At 44.5% G+C, this 17,020-nt stretch overlaps 1 protein-coding gene across 3 annotated transcripts in view; it reads right to left on the reverse strand.

Moving 5' to 3' along the window:
- The window catches only part of SLCO4A1 (solute carrier organic anion transporter family member 4A1), a 60,442-nt gene that overhangs the window by 33,810 nt on the left and 9,612 nt on the right, over positions 1–17,020 (reverse strand). Inside the window, exon 1 of one of the 3 annotated variants that reach the window (XM_081916823.1) lies at positions 16,780–16,915. The exons of 1 other annotated variant lie outside the window; for it this stretch is intronic. The gene's annotated coding sequence lies outside the window, so the exon portion shown is untranslated. Of the gene's footprint in view, positions 1–10,183; positions 10,459–16,779; positions 16,916–17,020 lie in introns of those variants that run through there. One more of the 3 variants, XM_081916824.1, reaches the window with a different exon arrangement.

Raw genomic sequence — 17,020 nt, forward strand, 5'->3', positions numbered from 1 at the left:
AGATCCGGCACAATTAATCTGAGCCTTGAAAAAAATATTATACCGAAAGAGGATGGTGGGGCAAAGAGAGAGGAGCATCACTTTTCCAATTTCTTCATTTGGTTCTAGACATTTTTCAAAGATGAAAAGCTAACCACTATAACTGCCTCACTGTGCCACATTAGCAGTCCCTGCTTTAGACTTACCGTATTTTTTGCTCTATAAGACACACTTTTTCCCTCCTAAAAAGTAAGGGGAAATGTGTTTGCGTCTTATGGAGCAAATACAGGCTGCGCAGCTATCCCAGAAACCAGAACAGCAAGAGGGATTGCTGCTTTCGCTGCGCAGCGATCCCTCTTGCTGTTCTGGCTTCTGGGATAGCAACATAGAGCCTCTTCAGGGCAGCAGGAAGAATGTTCCCCCTGCCCTGAAGAGGCTTCGTGCAGCTATTCCAGAAGCCAGAACAGCAAGAGGGATCGCTGTGTGTTCTGGCTTCTGCGATTCAGAATATTTTTTTTTCTTATTTTCCTCCTCCAAAAACTAGGTGTGTCTTATAGTCTGGTGCGTCTTATGGAGCGAAAAATACGGTACATAGCAGCTTGAAGATGAGTGCAATGTGGGGGCAGAAACTGGCAACATTGAAAACCCAATAAATATTAATTGTAAAAACCCCACAACTTGTCCCCTAACCCCACTGGCCTTGGAAGCAGCGGTTTAAGCTTTTCATCAGAGATTATCGTTTTAATCAGCATAACAAGTCACAGGGCCAATTAAAATCCCTCCCTGAAAACTCAGATGCAACTACTCAGCGCGATGAATGTTATGAGTTAGCTGCCAAATGGCATGTAAAATAATCCTATTTCCCAAGGCATTTCTCAGTGGTAGGTAATCTTCTCTTTCACTCTCGCTGGCTTTGTGACTTTGATAAGGAATTACTATAGCAAATGAGATCCGCTCTTATCTTGTGTTTTCTCATAGCGGGGAGAGGCTTATGCCCTGCAAAGTGAAATTAGTTCCCGCATTGGATGATGTGGCAGAATATAATGGGAGGCCTTGAATATGAGGAGGAGGAGAAAAGTGAGATGCAGAATTACCTGCAAAAGCATCAGAGAACCCAACTCAGATTTGTACATTTGCAGCTTGGTAACCACTGAAATTGTGGAACTATGGGGATGCTACGACATGGGCACAATGTCTACGAGCACAATTCAAAGTGCTGGTGCTGACCTTTAAAGCCCCAAACGGCCTCAGCCCAGTATACCTGAAGGAGCATCTCCACCCCCATCGTTCAGCCCGAACACTAAGGTCCAGTGCCGAGGGCCTTCTGGCGGTTCCCTCGCTGCGAGAAGCCAAGTTACAGGGAACTAGGCAGACGGCCTCCTCAGTAGTGGCACCTGCCCTGTGGAATGCCCACCCAAGAGAAAAACAACTACCAGACATTTAGAAGACATCTGAAGGCAGCCCTGTTTAGGGAAGCTTTTAATGTTTAATAGACTATTGTATTTTAATATTCTGTTGGAAGCCGCCCAGAGCGGCTGGGGATGGGCGGGGTATAAATAATAAATTATTATTATTATTAGAGCCTCAAGTCTTTCGAAGGCCTTCAGGACTAAGACTCTTAACAGGCTCTTTCCCTGGCACCAACATGAGTAGTCTGTTCTCTGCTGCCTCTATATAATTTCACTTTCTTGCCAGCAGCTTTTGGCTATGCAACAAAGCGCTGCATCCTCCCCTCTCAGGCCATCTTCCTGACCAACACTTTCTAGCTCCTTAGCAGCTTTATGGCATGTTGCCTATATCTAGCAATGGGTGGTGACCCTTCTCATAAGAAGGTAAGGAGCTGTTTTATATTCAGTCAAGCCATTGGTCTCTCCAGCTCAGTAATGTTTACGTTGGCTGGCAATGTAATTCAATCCATGGCCCCTCCATGGAAGGGGCAAGGGAGCTAGGCACGTTTAGCTTGGAAAAGAGGAGACTGAGAGGAGATATGATAGGGCTCCCTGAAGGGCTTTCACAGGGAAGATGGAGCAAGCTTTAAGTGACAAGAAAGGAAATGCCCACTAAACATCAAGAATAGCCTTCTGAGAGTGACAGCTCTTTGACAGTGGAATAGTCTCCTTTGGGAGGTTGTGGACTCTCCTTCCAAGGAAGTTCTAAAGCAGAGGTTGGGTGGTCATAAGTCATGGATACTCTAGTTGAGATTCCTGGACTGCCGGGGGTTGGACTAGAAACAGGGGTCAGCAACCTTTTTCAGCAGGGGGCCGGTCCACTGTCCCTCAGACCTTGTGGGAGGCCAGACTATATTTTTTTTGGGGGGGATGAACGAATTCCTATGCCCCACAAATAACCCAGAGATGCATTTTAAATAAAAGGGCACATTCTACTCATGTAAAAACACCAGGCAGGCCCCACAAATAACCCAGAGATGCATGTTAAATACAGTGGTACCTTGGGTTAAGTACTTAATTCGTTCTGGGGGTCCGTTCTTAACCTGAAACTGTTCTTAACCTGAAGCACCACTTTAGCTAATGGAGCCTCCTGCTGCTGCCACGCCGTCAGAGCACAATTTCTGTTCTCATCCTGAAACAAAGTTCCTAACCCGAGGTTCTATTTCTGGGTTAGCGGAGTCTGTAACCTGAAGCCATTATGGAATCAACTCAAGGGACTGAAAAGGCAAGTAACACCTGTTAGCTTGGATACTGTACAAATTGGGAGACAGCAGGTCTCGGCCACAAGGCTACTTCTTTAATCTCTAAAGCCCTGCAATGTGCATCTGAGACCACAGAAAGGGGGGAGATGAGTCAGTTCCCAGTTCTGCTATTGCATTGCTCATTTTGGTAAGCCACACCTGAGTTTCCGTCAAGCAACCAAGTGGTTCAAAGTGTCACCTAAATTGATCTTTATTTTTCTTAGAGTCATAGAATCGTGAAGTTGGAAGGGACCAAAGGGTCATCTAGTCCAACCCCCTGCAAGGGTGACCCCCTCTCTTCTTTAGGAGAAGGGGTCACCAACCCTTTTTGGCCCTTTCGGATACATTCGCAGACAAGATAAGTTGTTGCCGGCACCACAAACATACACCACAAACTGTGGGGTACAACAAAGTGCCGTTTTTGAGCCTGGTTTCAGAGCAGGGAGGGGCAGGGTAGGCGACCAAGGGTGACCTCTGTGGGTATGTGAAGACCTATGGGGATACATTGGTGACCTCCACTTCAGGAAAGGATCACCGGATTCTGTTCTCTAACCCAGAGCTCTGGGTCTCCCCAAATGACTGAAATTGATAGGGGAAAACTCCAGAAGTTGCAAATCCCAAATTCTAAGTCCAAATCTCACCACTGAACATAAGATGTTCCCTGCTGGAAAAGGCCAAAGACCATCTAGTTCAGCATCCCCTTCTCACAGCAGCAAAAGGGACGCGGGTGGCTCTGTGGTCTAAACCACTGAGCCTCTTAGGCTGGCTGATTGGAAGGTCAGCAGTTCAAATCCCCGTGACTCTGTTGCTCTGTCCCAGCGCCTGTCAACCTAGTTTGAAAGCACACCAGTGCAAGTAGATAAATAGGTACCACTGCGGTGGGAAGGTAAACGGTGTTTCCGTGTGCTCGGGTTTTCCATTTAAAAATTCAGAAAAGCATGATATTTTTAGATGTTCCTGTTTTATCTGTAAGCCGCCTTCAGTCCTTGTCAATAAAAAAAGGACAGGATATAAATAAATATATAATAATAATATTTGTTGTTCCACCAGCAAATTAACATGTGGCCCCCAGAAGGCTGCCCATTAGGTCAATGTGGCCCTTTGAGCCAAAAGAAATTACTCACTCTTGGTTCCTCTCTGCAATTCAGTTTTGTATCAGAATAAGACCAAGTTACAGAAAAATAAAATAAAGATTTTCAGCCTGATTAACTTGGGACAAGCAAAAGATTTTTTCAGCTGAGAAAGTTGATCAATTAACTGTTGCAGCCGTAAATAGATTTAATGGAATAAAAGAAAAGAAAAACTTTGGAAACTTTTCCTGCAATCCTACCATATGCCTTTCTCAAAGAAAGTCCCTTTGAGTCTTTTGAGAGTTTATTCCTAGGCAAGTAAGGCTGCAGCCCGTCATTTCCTTGAAAGCTGATTTCTTTTTGTTGGATGTTCTCAGAGAGCTGCGTCTTCAAGGCAGCATTGAGCCTGCTATTTTTGGACGTGCTCACGAAGAACCTGAGCGAGACCAGTGAGAATATACAGCCTGTTCTTGCTGAATCAAGGGCTGTGATTTGATTTGGCAGAGTCATTAGAAGCCATTAGTGCTTTGGAGCAACTAATGCACTTTTGCTGGAAGAATTAAAGTTTATTAGCAATTTGCTGGGACTGGAGATGCAGTAGAGGATATGAAAAGAAGAAGTAGAAGAAAAAGGATCCACTTCTGGTTTGAGTAATAGGCTGCAATCTTATGCACATTTACCAGGAAGTAGGTTTCGTTACCAGGAAGTATGTTTTGTGAAACAACGTGGGTTTCACTTTTGAGAAAGCATGCATTTAATGCACTAGTTAGTAGTTAAAACCTTTCAAAAGAAGACTGCACCTTTTTGCAACACATCCATGCATATTATGATGACTACAGAGCCCATCACACAGTAGATTATGTGATGAATCCCTTTTTTTGGGGGGGGGGAATGCTGTTTTTAAGTTGTTTGCATGACTCTTGTCTGTCTGTCTGTCTGTCTGTCTGTGTTACCTTTTATGAGCATAGTTGTAAATATGATGCCTTTGTGATGCAAGGTCTTTATACAAATACATCATCATAATACAGTTGTACCTTGGAAGTCAAACGGAATCTGTTCTGGAAGTCCGTTCGACTTCCAAAATGTTCAGAAACCAAGGCGCAGCTTCTGATTGGCTGCAGGAACCTCCTGCATCCAGTCGGAAGCCACGGAAGCCACATCAGATGTTAAAACTTCCAAAAAAAGTTTGAAAACCAGAACACTCACGTCCGGGTTTCGATCGTTCGAGAGCTGAAACGTACGAGTACCAAGGCGTTCAACAACCAAGGTACGCCTGTAATAATAATACTAGGACAAATCAAGAAAAAATTACAACAGTTAATTTAAGACATACAACAGTTAAAATGCTAAGACAGATTAACATTACTTTCTAATGTGAGTCATCTTTTTAAAAAAATGGATGTCTTTCTTTTCTCGGAACTTCTGTTTAATTCATATGCAAATATATGCAGATTTAATCAGTTAATTAAGTGGTTAAAGTTCACATGACAAACCCATTATGTTTGCTTTCACCAGGTGGCAACATACAATGAAGACACAAAACCATTAATGTGCAAAAGTGCTTATATATAATGCACCTAACAGCAACGAGGAAGCATGTAAGGTTTATGGCAAGCGTAAGTATAATAAAAATACACTCCAGAGCAATAACTGTGCTGCAGATATTGCAAAGGTGTTGAATGAACTCTAGCTAAGTGGTAGCTGGTATCCAGGCTGGGCTTACAGGAAACCATTTATTTTCATAACAATTAGCGTGGCTGGGCAAGAAAGTAACTGTAGAGTTTAAATAGTCTGAAATTAATGACACTTTGGGCCTTACTGAATGGTGTTGTTACCTGAACAGTGCTAGACTCAGTAATACTTAACTTTCATCGTTGTAACTATTCTATTAATAGCCATCAATCTTAGATAAGTATCTGGCCTTTGTAATGAAAACCACGAAGATAAATTTATATCCACGACTCTCAGGAGAGCTAAAAGCAGAACCAAATCTTGTTTAGAGAAGGGAAATGAAAAGAGCCAAAAGGTTTGTTTACTCTTATGGGTTTCTTTGGAGAAAGAGGTTCACCACCCAGATGCTTGCTAGTAATTGATTCTTTATCAGCAGCAACACACGCCTCATTAATTGTGCAAATTAATTTGCAGTATCTGGTTTCCTAAAGTAATTCTACAGGGATTGCGGCAAAGGAACATTTTTGAGGATCTTTCTAGGTCATCAAACTGGGCCTAGAAAGGCTTCGATGGGGGTGCAGGGGCTCTCTTCCGGGGCACCTCCCCTGAAACTTCGTAAATCACCATAAAAAGGCCAAGGGGAAGAGTTGGTGCAGAAAGGCATGATCTTGTTTCAGAAAGTCCTGAAGATGATGGACAAGATTCTGACAGTCTTGGCAGAATATAGGCAGGCTTCAACAGGGCACAATGGAAAGCAAAGTGTTATGACCTCAGAGCCAGCTTCAGTGCTGTCAATGAGTTCTGGCATTTCTTAAATCAAAGAACGGCTCCTTGGCTTCAGTAGGACTATAAGTTGGAGAATGTTGGCCGAAGTGACTCATGCACTGGGACTGCACATAATGCTAAATCACACATTGTGTCATCGATTGGTTGGAGTGGGGGGAAGAGATGCTGGAAGCTGAGGAGGTAACGGGGCTAAGTGAGCTGGGAGAGTCTGTGGCAGAGAGGTCCAGAATCAGAGGCAGTAAATTGGGTGGTGAGAGACCAAGAAGCAGAGATGAGTCAGGCTGGTAAAGAGTCACAAGTATCTCCCCCACCAGGTGTGACAAGAGCCAGTGTGGTGTAGTGGTTAAGAGCGGTGGACTCATAATCTGGTGAACCGGGTTTGATTCCCCACTCCTCCACATGCAGCTGCTGGGTAACCTTCTCTGAAGTCACACTTCTCTGAAGTCTCTCAGCCCCACTCACCTCACAGAGGGTTTGTTGTGGGGGAGGAAGGGAAAGGAGATTGTTAGCCACTTTGAAACTCCTTCGGGTAGTGATAAAGCGGGATATCAAATCCAAACTACTACTACTACTACTACTACTACTATTCTTCTTCTTCTTCTTCTTCTTCTTCTTCTTCTTCTTCTTCTTCTTCTTCTTCTTCTTCTTCCCTTGCCACTTGTCTCCCAGAACCAGAAGAGGCATGGAAAGTGTGGAGAAGAGATCGGCATTGCACAGGCACAGCCTCTGATTGCTTGGGTGGGGGGAAACCCTGGAGAGGAGGGACATAGGCAGTTGTGGGGAGACGGGGACCTTTAGCCTCAGCAACTGCTTCATGGGAACAAGACTTCCGGATACGAGTTGTTGTGCTCTGTAGGCCTGACAAACCCTGTGCAGATCCTGTTGCTGCAAATAAAGAGCCGACTTCAACTTGCATTTACTGCTGGCTCACTCCTGACAGATGAGGAACTGCTGGGCTTCTAAATATTGTTGGACTCCAACTCCCATTGGCCATTGGTAAGAGATGGCAGGAGTTGTAGCCAACTGTTCTCCAGCCCTGTAGTGTAGCATGGGTCACAAACTGAATAGTGTGATCATCTTCCATATCAGCATTCCCCAACCAACCTAATACCCTCCAGATGTGGGACGCGGGTGGCTTTGTGGTCTAAACCACTGTGCTTCTTGGGCTTGCCAAGCAGAAGGTCAGCGGTTCGAATCCCTGTGCCGGGATGAGCTTCCCGTTGCTCTGTCCCTGCTCCTACCAACCTAGCAGTTCAAAAGCACACCAGTGCAATTAGATAAATAGGTACCACCGCAGTGGGAAGGTAAATGGTGTTTCTGTGTGCTCTGGTTTGCGTCACAGTGTTCTATTGTGCCAGAAGCGGTTTAGCCATGCTGGCCACATGACCCGGAAAGCTGGCTCCCTCACCATGAAAGTGAGATGAGCGCTGCAACCCCATAGTCACCTTTGACTGGACTTAACCGTACAAGGGTCCTTTGCCTTTACCTCCAGATGTTTTGAGCTATAACTCCCATCAGCCCCAGCTAGGGATATTGGAAGCTGCATCCATAACATCTAGAGGGACTTGTGATGGGGAAAGATGTTATATAACCCATAGTCTGGGTTTGTGGTGGAAGCTGCCCAGAGTGGCTGGTTTCTATGGAAGCCACCCAGAGTGGCTGGGGAGGCCCAGCCAGATGGGCGGGGTATAAATAATAAATTATTATTATTATAAGCAAAATTTAAACTGAATTCGCAGTGCACTCTCCTTTGAAGTGGAGCTCAGACTCCAGATTCCTTCTACCTCTCTACCTTTCAGCAGAGGGAAACCTGTTACAGACTTGTAATAATAGCTTTGCCAGGGAGCTGTATATATAACCTCATTGAAAAAATGTGTGTGGTTATCAAGACATCAGAAGAAGAAAAATCACTCTGCAAATGTTAAGTATGCTTATGGATAAGCATTATTATCATCATAATAACACAAGAGCTAATGGATCAGGCCCAGCATCCCGTTCTCACAATGGCGAACCAGATGCCTCCTACCTGGTAACTATGCCTCCGGGTACAGGACGCTATAAGTAAAGGTAAAGGGACCCCTGACCATTAGGTCCAGTCGTGGCTGACTCTGGGGTTGTGGCGCTCATCTCGCTTTATTGGCAGAGGGAGCCGGCGTACAGCTTCCGGGTCATGTGGCCAGCATGACTAAGCTGCTTCTGGTGAACCAGAGCAGCACACGGAAACACCGTTTACCTTCCCGCCAGAGCGGTACCTATTTATCTACTTGCACTTTGACGTGCTTTCGAACTGCTAGGTTGGCAGGAGCAGGGACTGAGCAACGGGAGCTCACCCCGTTGCGGGGATTCAAACTGCTGACCTTCTGATCAGCAAGTCCTAGGCTCAGTTGTTTAACCCACAGTGCCACCTGCATCCCTATAGGGCAGTATATAACGTCAATAAATAATAATAAAATAATAATAAAATCTAGAGAAACATAAAACCAGCAATGATGGAAGCTATACCATGTCTTGCACTTGAAATGGCTTCAAGGCAACACAGAACAATAAAACAAATCCTAAGTTGCCACCTAAATAGAAAGAAAAAGGATAAAAACTGCAAATTGAATGACCAGCAAATGTTCTCAACCATCACTAAAAGTATTGGAGACCATTTGTTGTCTCCAAGCATGAATGATGCACTTTTAAAAATGTACTGGGAGAGAGGAGTCAGATGACAACCTCCCCCCCGCCCTGCTCTTTATTTTGTTTCCAATCCGTAATCAATAGATTTATTTTGGCAGCATGCAATGGGATAGGATGCACAGCTCATTTCACGTCACATTCACTGAACTGGAACTGTTTATAAAACATTGATTCTAACATGCTATGAGATGTGAGCTGACCAAACAAATTAGTCCAGCTTCTGGAGCCTGACAGAGCCAACCAGTCCATTGACAAGAGTTGCACGGAGTTCTGCATAACTCGAGACCTGCAAGGCAGAACACAGCCCATACCGATCGTGTCGTAATAGCTCACCAGGGACACTATCAGTCTCATGTTTTCACTGCCTGCTTGGGACTGCAAGCCAAAGAAGGAATGGGAGATTCTAAACACCTAGCAGATTGCAACAAATGACATGGGTGGGCTGCATTAGTTCCTGTTGCCAGATCAGTTCCCAAGACAACCAGAATAAAAGTGGGCATCCTTCATTTTGGTCCTTCTAGAACAGGCTTCCTCAATCTCAGCCCTCCAGATGTTTTTGGCCTACAACTCCCATGATCCCTAGCTAGCAGGACCAGTGGTCAGGGATGATGGGAATTGTAGTCTCAAAACATCTGGAGGGCCGAGGTTGAGGAAGCCTGTTCTAGAACAAAGAATCTGTGCCCCTCCAGAATCCCCATCAGCCCCAGTCAGAGCATTGCAAGTACAGCATAAATCGTATAAAATAATTAACAAACCTTCAGTAAAATCATCTGTAAAGCACTATTAATAAAGCAGCAATCGCGGAAAAAGTTGTTATTGACAAATCATTACAGCATTTATAATCTATAAAACAATATTAACAAAATAGGAACCAAAAACAAAAACAAGCTAAGCACTGTGAAGTTTATACACACTTTCCATGCTCCCATGACTCATAATATTATATTTCACTCTATTCAGTTTGTTAAAATATACACAATGCTTGTTGCTAAGCCAGCTCAGCCATGAGATCCCAGAGTGGTGTGCAAAATAACAAATTCAAACAGAAAGCCATACCAAACAGCACAATCGGGTTAGAGATTAAAACAAACAACATTCACTTCAAAATATATACCGCCAGGGGTGCCAACTTGAATAAAATATTGGAGGGCTGGCCCCCCAATCAGATATTTTATGGGGGGAGTTGGTTCCTATGTATACCGCCGCTCCAGCAATTTAGGAATAGACAGAAAAATGCAGATAAAATAGACAGAAAAACACCAGGTTGGAAATATACATCTTAAGCTGACACCAAAAGACCACTAACCAGAGAGACCTGGACCTCCAAAGTGGGGTGGGCAAGATCCGTAACCAGGGCACCACCACCACTGAAATCGCCCATCCTATGACACTGCAACCATGGGTTACTCCTATTGGTGGAACCATGAAAAAAGACCTCTGTTGCAAATCTCAAGGTCCAGACCAGCAGAGGTTGCCCTTTAAGGTTTTGGTTCCCTAAGCCATTCAGGGCGTTATATGTAGAAGTCAACACCTTGAACCGAGCCCAGTATGAACGGGCAGGCCAGTGCTGTTTGGACCCCACCATTTGCAAAGGAAGCTTCTTATGTATTTGAAAACATGAACAAAGGAAAGCCTTTATCTCGATCGTGGTTTCTGGCTCTCCTCCCAGGGCAAAGCAAATTAAAGAGATAATGATTCACCATCTTTGTGTAAACAAAGCATCAGCTTTTGTGGAAACATTTGCATGCTTTCCAACAGTTATCAGATAGAAAATAGATACACTTCTGATGAAGTAGGCTGCACACTGGCTCAGCTCAGATACTGTAGCAATTCCAAACAATGGGCTTGTATCCAAAGCAGTGCTAAGTCACTCGCCCCATTGTTAGTGCAAGGACTTCTGCTTCCGCAATGGAGCTCCTCGCCTCTCCTCCCCCATTGCACACCCACTAAACCCAGAGCACATTTGGGATGGGAAAAGGCATGAGGAGAAAGGGGACTTCTGTTGCATGCATGGCTAAGAAAACGAAACTATGGTTTGGGGCAATGTGCGAATTGAAAGATGTAGCTAACCAGATTCTGTCTAGGTTTGTCATTGCTTTAAAAGCAGAGACATCACCTTGCCAACAAAGGTCCGTATAATTAAAGCTATGGTTTTCCCAGTAGTGATGTATGGAAGTGAGAGCTGGACCATAAAGAAGGCTGATTGCCAAAAAATTGATGCTTTTGAATTATGGTGCTGCAGGAGACTCTTGAGAGTCCCATGGACTGCAAGAAGATCAAACCTATCCATTCTGAAGGAAATCAGCCCTGAGCGCTCACTGGAAGGACAGATGGTTAAGCTGAGGCTCCAATACTTTGGCCACCTCATGAGAAGAGAAGACTCCCTGGAAAAGACCCTGATGTTGGGAAAGATGGAGGGCACAAGAAGAAGGGGACGACAGAGGATGAGATGGTTGGACAGTGTTCTCAAAGCTACCAGCATGAGTTTGACCAAACTGCGGGAGGCAGTGGAAGGCAGGAGTGCCCAGCGTGCTCTGGTCCATGGGGTCACGAAGAGTTGGACACAACTAAACGACTAAACAACAACAACAAGCTAACCAGAACTGGAAATTGGGGTTGTCAGTGGCCTGTACCAAGTTTTATTGTATGAAATTTAAGGCAGGTGCACTGCCTCTGGTAAGTATTGAGTCTAGAATCTACAGCACCAAGGAAATGGGAAATGGAAACAGACAACCAGCCTTCAACCATAGTTGGTCTGTACATGTTATGTACTGAGTTGAATAGGATCCAAAATGCAGCAGCCTGATTGGTCCTAGCACAATAGGATCCAGAATGCAGCAGTCTGATTGGTCCGCTGGAGCCACCCAATTCAGCTCCAGGTGGAAGTGAATCCGCAAACTGATTGGCCTACAGGAGAATCCTGGAATTAGCCAATGACGTGGGGCCCATTGTGTAAATAATGTATATAAAGCAGACATTTGGGGGGAACTGGCATTCTTCACTATTATGAGCTGAATAAAGAGCATGAAATCCACACTCGAGTATATTTCAGTACATTTGGAAGCTCCATGGTTTGTGTGCCATAGTTCTCAGAAACCATGGTTTGTGTTATGTTCAAATAATGCTACTGTGGAGTGGATTAGGATAACAGCAGAAGCAGCAGCAGCAACAACAAAAATTATTATTTGTTCCCTGCCCATCTGACTGGGTTGCACCAGGCACTCTTGGAGGCTTCCAGCATACATAAAAACATTAAGCATGTAAAAAATTCCCTATACGGGGCTGCCTTCAGAGGTCTTCTAAAGGTTGTATAGTTACTTATCTCCTTGGCATCTGATGGTAGGGCATTCCACAGGGTGGGTGCCACTACCTAGAAGGCCCTCTGCCTGGCTCCCTGTAACCTCACTTCTAGTGGTGAGGGAACTGCCAGAAGGCCCTCGGAGCTGGACCTCAGTGTCCGGGCTGAACGATGGGGGTGGATGAAAGTAACCAGAATGAGTAAGTTGGGTGTGTTTGTCTTCCTGTTTCTATATTATTTCACATTCTGGTATATATTAGGGTCATTACCTATTTTAGCAGAAACCTCCTTCCCTTTAGCCTACATGCAAAAAACCACTAGAGCTATCTCAGAAATCTATGCTCTCCACCCTGTGAATTGGACCTTTTTGGCCTTCCCTTCTGCCTCTGGTATTTAGCATGCAAGAAGCAGAGCAGTGAAAATGGAGTCCTGATGTATTTTGCATATGTTACGGGTCTAGGACCTCCATGCTCTGGCGCTCGATGATGATGTCACTGCCAAGTGCTAGAATTCAGAAGTCTCTGTGCAGGTCCGGCGTACATATGAAAATCCAGGCATTTTTTGAGCCCAGCAGGCTGGGAAACCAGCACAAAAGCAGTGATCACTGACCAATGTCATCCTATGAACAAGCCCTTTGATAAAGAATCTTAAGAATTGTTCACAGAGAGAATTTCAGTAATTCACCAGCAGAATATATAGTTGGAGCTCATGTCTAGTATGGAGAGCACACCAAGAAACAGTATGTAGAGTACAAAAAAGGAAATGCTCAAAAGCCATAGCTGGAGGCCGTGCAAATACTCTGATATCTCCTTCCTTTAAAAACCACAACGTGTGTCTTTCAAGCAACACCTAAACCATGGGTAGGCAAACTAAGACCCGGGGGCCGGATCCGGCCCAATCACCTTCTAAATCCGGCTCACGGACGGTGTGGGAATCTGTGTGTTTTTTTTTACATGAGTAGAATGTGTGCTTTTATTTAAAAATGGGTTATTTGTGGGGCATAGGAATTCGTTCATTCCTCCTCCCCCATATAGTCTGGCCCCCACAAGGTCTGAGGGACAGTGGACAGGTCCCCTGGCTGAAAAAGTTTGCTGACCCCTGGTTTAAAACTATCTGTGCAACTCCACCGGCAAGAGACTGGCCACAAAATGAGGAAAAAAAGGTCACCTGAGCCTTGTAAATTGCAAGACGGCCCAAATATATATGTCACAGATATTACCAAAGTGTCTGACAAAGAACGTTTGCATACAAAAGCCAAATACACTTCCCACTGCCAGCTAAACACTTTCCTCCAATTCTTCCCAGGAACAATATCAGTGAAAAACAAAACAGACTTGTTGGTTGGTTGATTGGTTGAATGGGGAGAGAACAATTATTGACGTGCAAAGCTTTTCTGCCAAATGTCTTTGAACTTTCGTGACTTTTTTTTTTTTTACTCTTTCCATTTCAATTGCTTGTGAGAGATTGTGCTCAATGCATTTTGTTCTATCAACCTGACATGACCAATTGCAAGGCTCACTCACTTGGCAAATGAAAATTAGACTTTCACTCTTCGTTGTAGGAGTTGGGTTGCCTATGCCTTTAAGTATACAAGGGTTGTGTATGCCCTCTAGTCCCTCAGCTTCTTTCTTTTTTCCTATTTGTTATTGAGATCCAGTGTGGTGTAGTGGTTCGAGTGCCGGACTAGGACCTGGGAGACCAGGGTTCAAATCCCCACTGTGGCATGGAGCTCACTTGGAGTCAGTTGCTGCCTCTCAGCCTAATCTACCTCACAAGGTAGTTGTGAGAATAAAACGAGGAGGTAAAGAAACACATTGCCACCTTGGAGGGATCCTTGGATCTAGCCTTGTTCAGGGGCATTGCTCCTGTCAAAGTGCTTTTCCCTGGCTGGTACATGTCCTTGAACTGATAATACCCTCTATGCATGGCTGGCTGTAGAAACATCTGTGTGCGTGGAAGTGCACCGAAACATCTGGCTTTTGCAAGCTAGATTATAATCTACTCTAAGAGCCTCCATCCTTCGGTTAAAGATAGTTGCCTGCCACTGAGTTAAAGGAGCACGACTGGAACATAACCAATGACCACCAAAGTTGGATGAGAAACTATCCAACCCACCACTGGTTTGTAATAAATGGACTTGACCCCAGACTTCTGGGTGGTGAGGTGAAACGGGGAAAGTGATGTTTCGATGTGAATGATTTTTGGACTAGGGGGGAAGGTGAGGTTTTGGATTTGTTAATGAGTGGGTCTGAGAATTGCTTTGTTTATTATTTGAGTATTTTTTTTTAAGGGTGTTATGTTCTATGCAGTGCTTTTCTTCTAGAAAAAGAGGTGCCAGTATTCACCATAAAGTTGTTACAGTAAGTCCTACACTTCTAACCAGTGCTTTTCTTTTAGGGGAAAAAGTTGCGGGTACTGCGTACTCTTGAGTACCCCCAATATATAAAATATTAGTGTATTGTATAACACACACACTGATCCCCCCCCCATGGTAATATGTATCTCCTTTTTTGCTGTTAATTGCTTGTAGACCTTTGGGTGACAAGTGAATAATAAGATCACCAGTGTTGAAGCAATTATACTTCAACATCAACTTCAATGGACTGGTCATGTTGTGCGGATGCCTGATTATCGTCCTCCAAAGCAACTACAGTGGACGCTCGAGTTGCGAACGTGATCCGTGCGGGAGGCATGTTCACAACCCGCGACCCACATGCATAGGTTGTGATTCGGCGCTTCTGCGCATGCACAAAGCATGATTTAGCGCTTCTGTGCATGCGCAAGTGCTGAAAGCCAGAAGTAACCCATTCCAGTACTTCCGGGTTCAGCGCAGTGCGCAACCCAAAATTGCGCCACCTGAAGCATCTGTAACCCGAGGTATGACTGTACTCTATTCCAAACTTAAAAATGGGAAGCATAATGCTGGTGGTCAACAAAAGAGGTTTAAAGACTTTCTCAAGGCAAATGTTTTAAAATGTAGCATAAACACCTGACAACTGGGAAACACTGGCCTGCGAGTGCTCCAGTTGGAGAACAGCCTTTACCAAAGGTGTCATGGGCTTTGAAGACACTTGAACTCAGGACGAAAAGAAGAAACATGCTAAGAGGAAGGAAATCCTCACCATGATCAACTCACACCCGGAAACCCATGTCCCCACTGCGAAAGGATGTGTGGATCCAGAATCGGCCTCCACAGTCACTGTTAAAACTGTGTTTATGGAAGACAATCTTACTTGGCTATGAGTCATCGCCAAAGAAGAAGAAGTTTAGTAAATGAAAATGAAATGAAACTGACTGCAAGCACAAATGCACCAACCATATGCACACCTTACAATTAAAGTTCATCCAATGCACATGTGCTTTAAATGGGTATTGGGGGCATTTTAGATGTATGGCATGGACCTGCCCCTTGAGGTCTCTGGGGAAGTGGAGCATTGGGAAGAGAGGTGTCTACCTTCCTTCCTTCCTTCCTTCCTTCCTTCCTTCCTTCCTTCCTTCCTTCCTTCCTTCCTTCCTTCCTTCCTCCCCAGGAGGCCTTTTTGAAATATTAGGCATAAATTTTGTTCCCAGTGCCAAGGGGTGGGAAAAAAATACTGTATTCCTTTTAAAAAAAACACACACATCACACTGCCAAACGGACACAACATTTTCTTCCCAAGATAAGCGTATATAATGTTTCCGTTGCCAGGCACAAACATCTGTTGGCATTCCAAGGGGCTCATTTTGCATCTCTGGGAGAGATGGACATTTTGTCAAACCAGATCTCATACCCTTGAGAAACAGCAGCATTGCACAGCAGCTGTCGCAGAGGGATATGTTTCTTCGGAAATTGCAAATCCTTCAAAAGCGTACATTTCAGCTTTGATTGCATTTTAAAGAAAAAAGGGGGTGGAGGAAAGGTCACCCCACAAGAGCTGTCTTGCTCACCCTGTCCCATGCTATTTCCTTTTTCTGACCCATCCAGGCTAGCCTTAGGGATTTGATGGCCTGGCAATGCACTTCTGGTTGGGTCCTAGAAGGAATCCCATAATAACCCACTCTGTTTTATATCCCACCTTTCAGACCAACTTAGTGACTGACCCTGGGTGGAATTCAGAAATCCCTTGATGTGAAAAGAAGGTACTTCGATGCATGTAAAGGGCAGGAGATCCTTAACTCCTGCATTTTTCCTCCTCCAGATGCAGACCACGCCCACTCCAGATTCCACGCCATTCTGGAAGCACCCCTGACCTTTAGGAGTAGCTCAGAGAGGGACATACAAGAGGCAGCTCCATCACTTCAAATTGGACTCTGGATAATAATAATAATAATAATAATAATAATAATAATAATAATAATAATAATTTATTATTTATACCCCGCCCATCTGGCTGGGCCTCCCCAGCCACTCTGGGCGGCTTCCATAGAAACCAAAAATACAGTAAAATATCACACGTTAAAAACTTCCCTGAACAGGGCTGCCTTAAGATGTCTTCTGAATGTCAGGTAGTTGTTTATTGCTTTGACACTCAAGCTTTACCCCTTTCAGGGTTCCAAAAGAATGGCGATAGCTCTTGAAATTTGCAGCCAGCCAGATCAACCAAGACATGAAAATACAGTCGTACTTTGGATCTCGAACACCCTGGAACTCGGACGTTTTGGCTCCCAAATGCCACAAACCCAGAAGTGATTGTTCTGGTTTGCGAATGTTCTTTCGGAACCCGAGCATCCGACAGGGCTTCCGCTGCTTCCAATTGGCTGCAGGAGCTTCTTGCAGCCAATCAGAAGCCACAATTTGGTTTTCGAACATTTTGGAAGTTGAACGGACTTCTGGAATATATTCTGTTCAACTTCCAAGGTACAACT

The sequence above is a fragment of the Podarcis melisellensis genome, assembly GCF_964234715.1.
Source record: "Podarcis melisellensis genome assembly, chromosome: 6".
NCBI lineage: Eukaryota > Metazoa > Chordata > Lepidosauria > Squamata > Lacertidae > Podarcis > Podarcis melisellensis.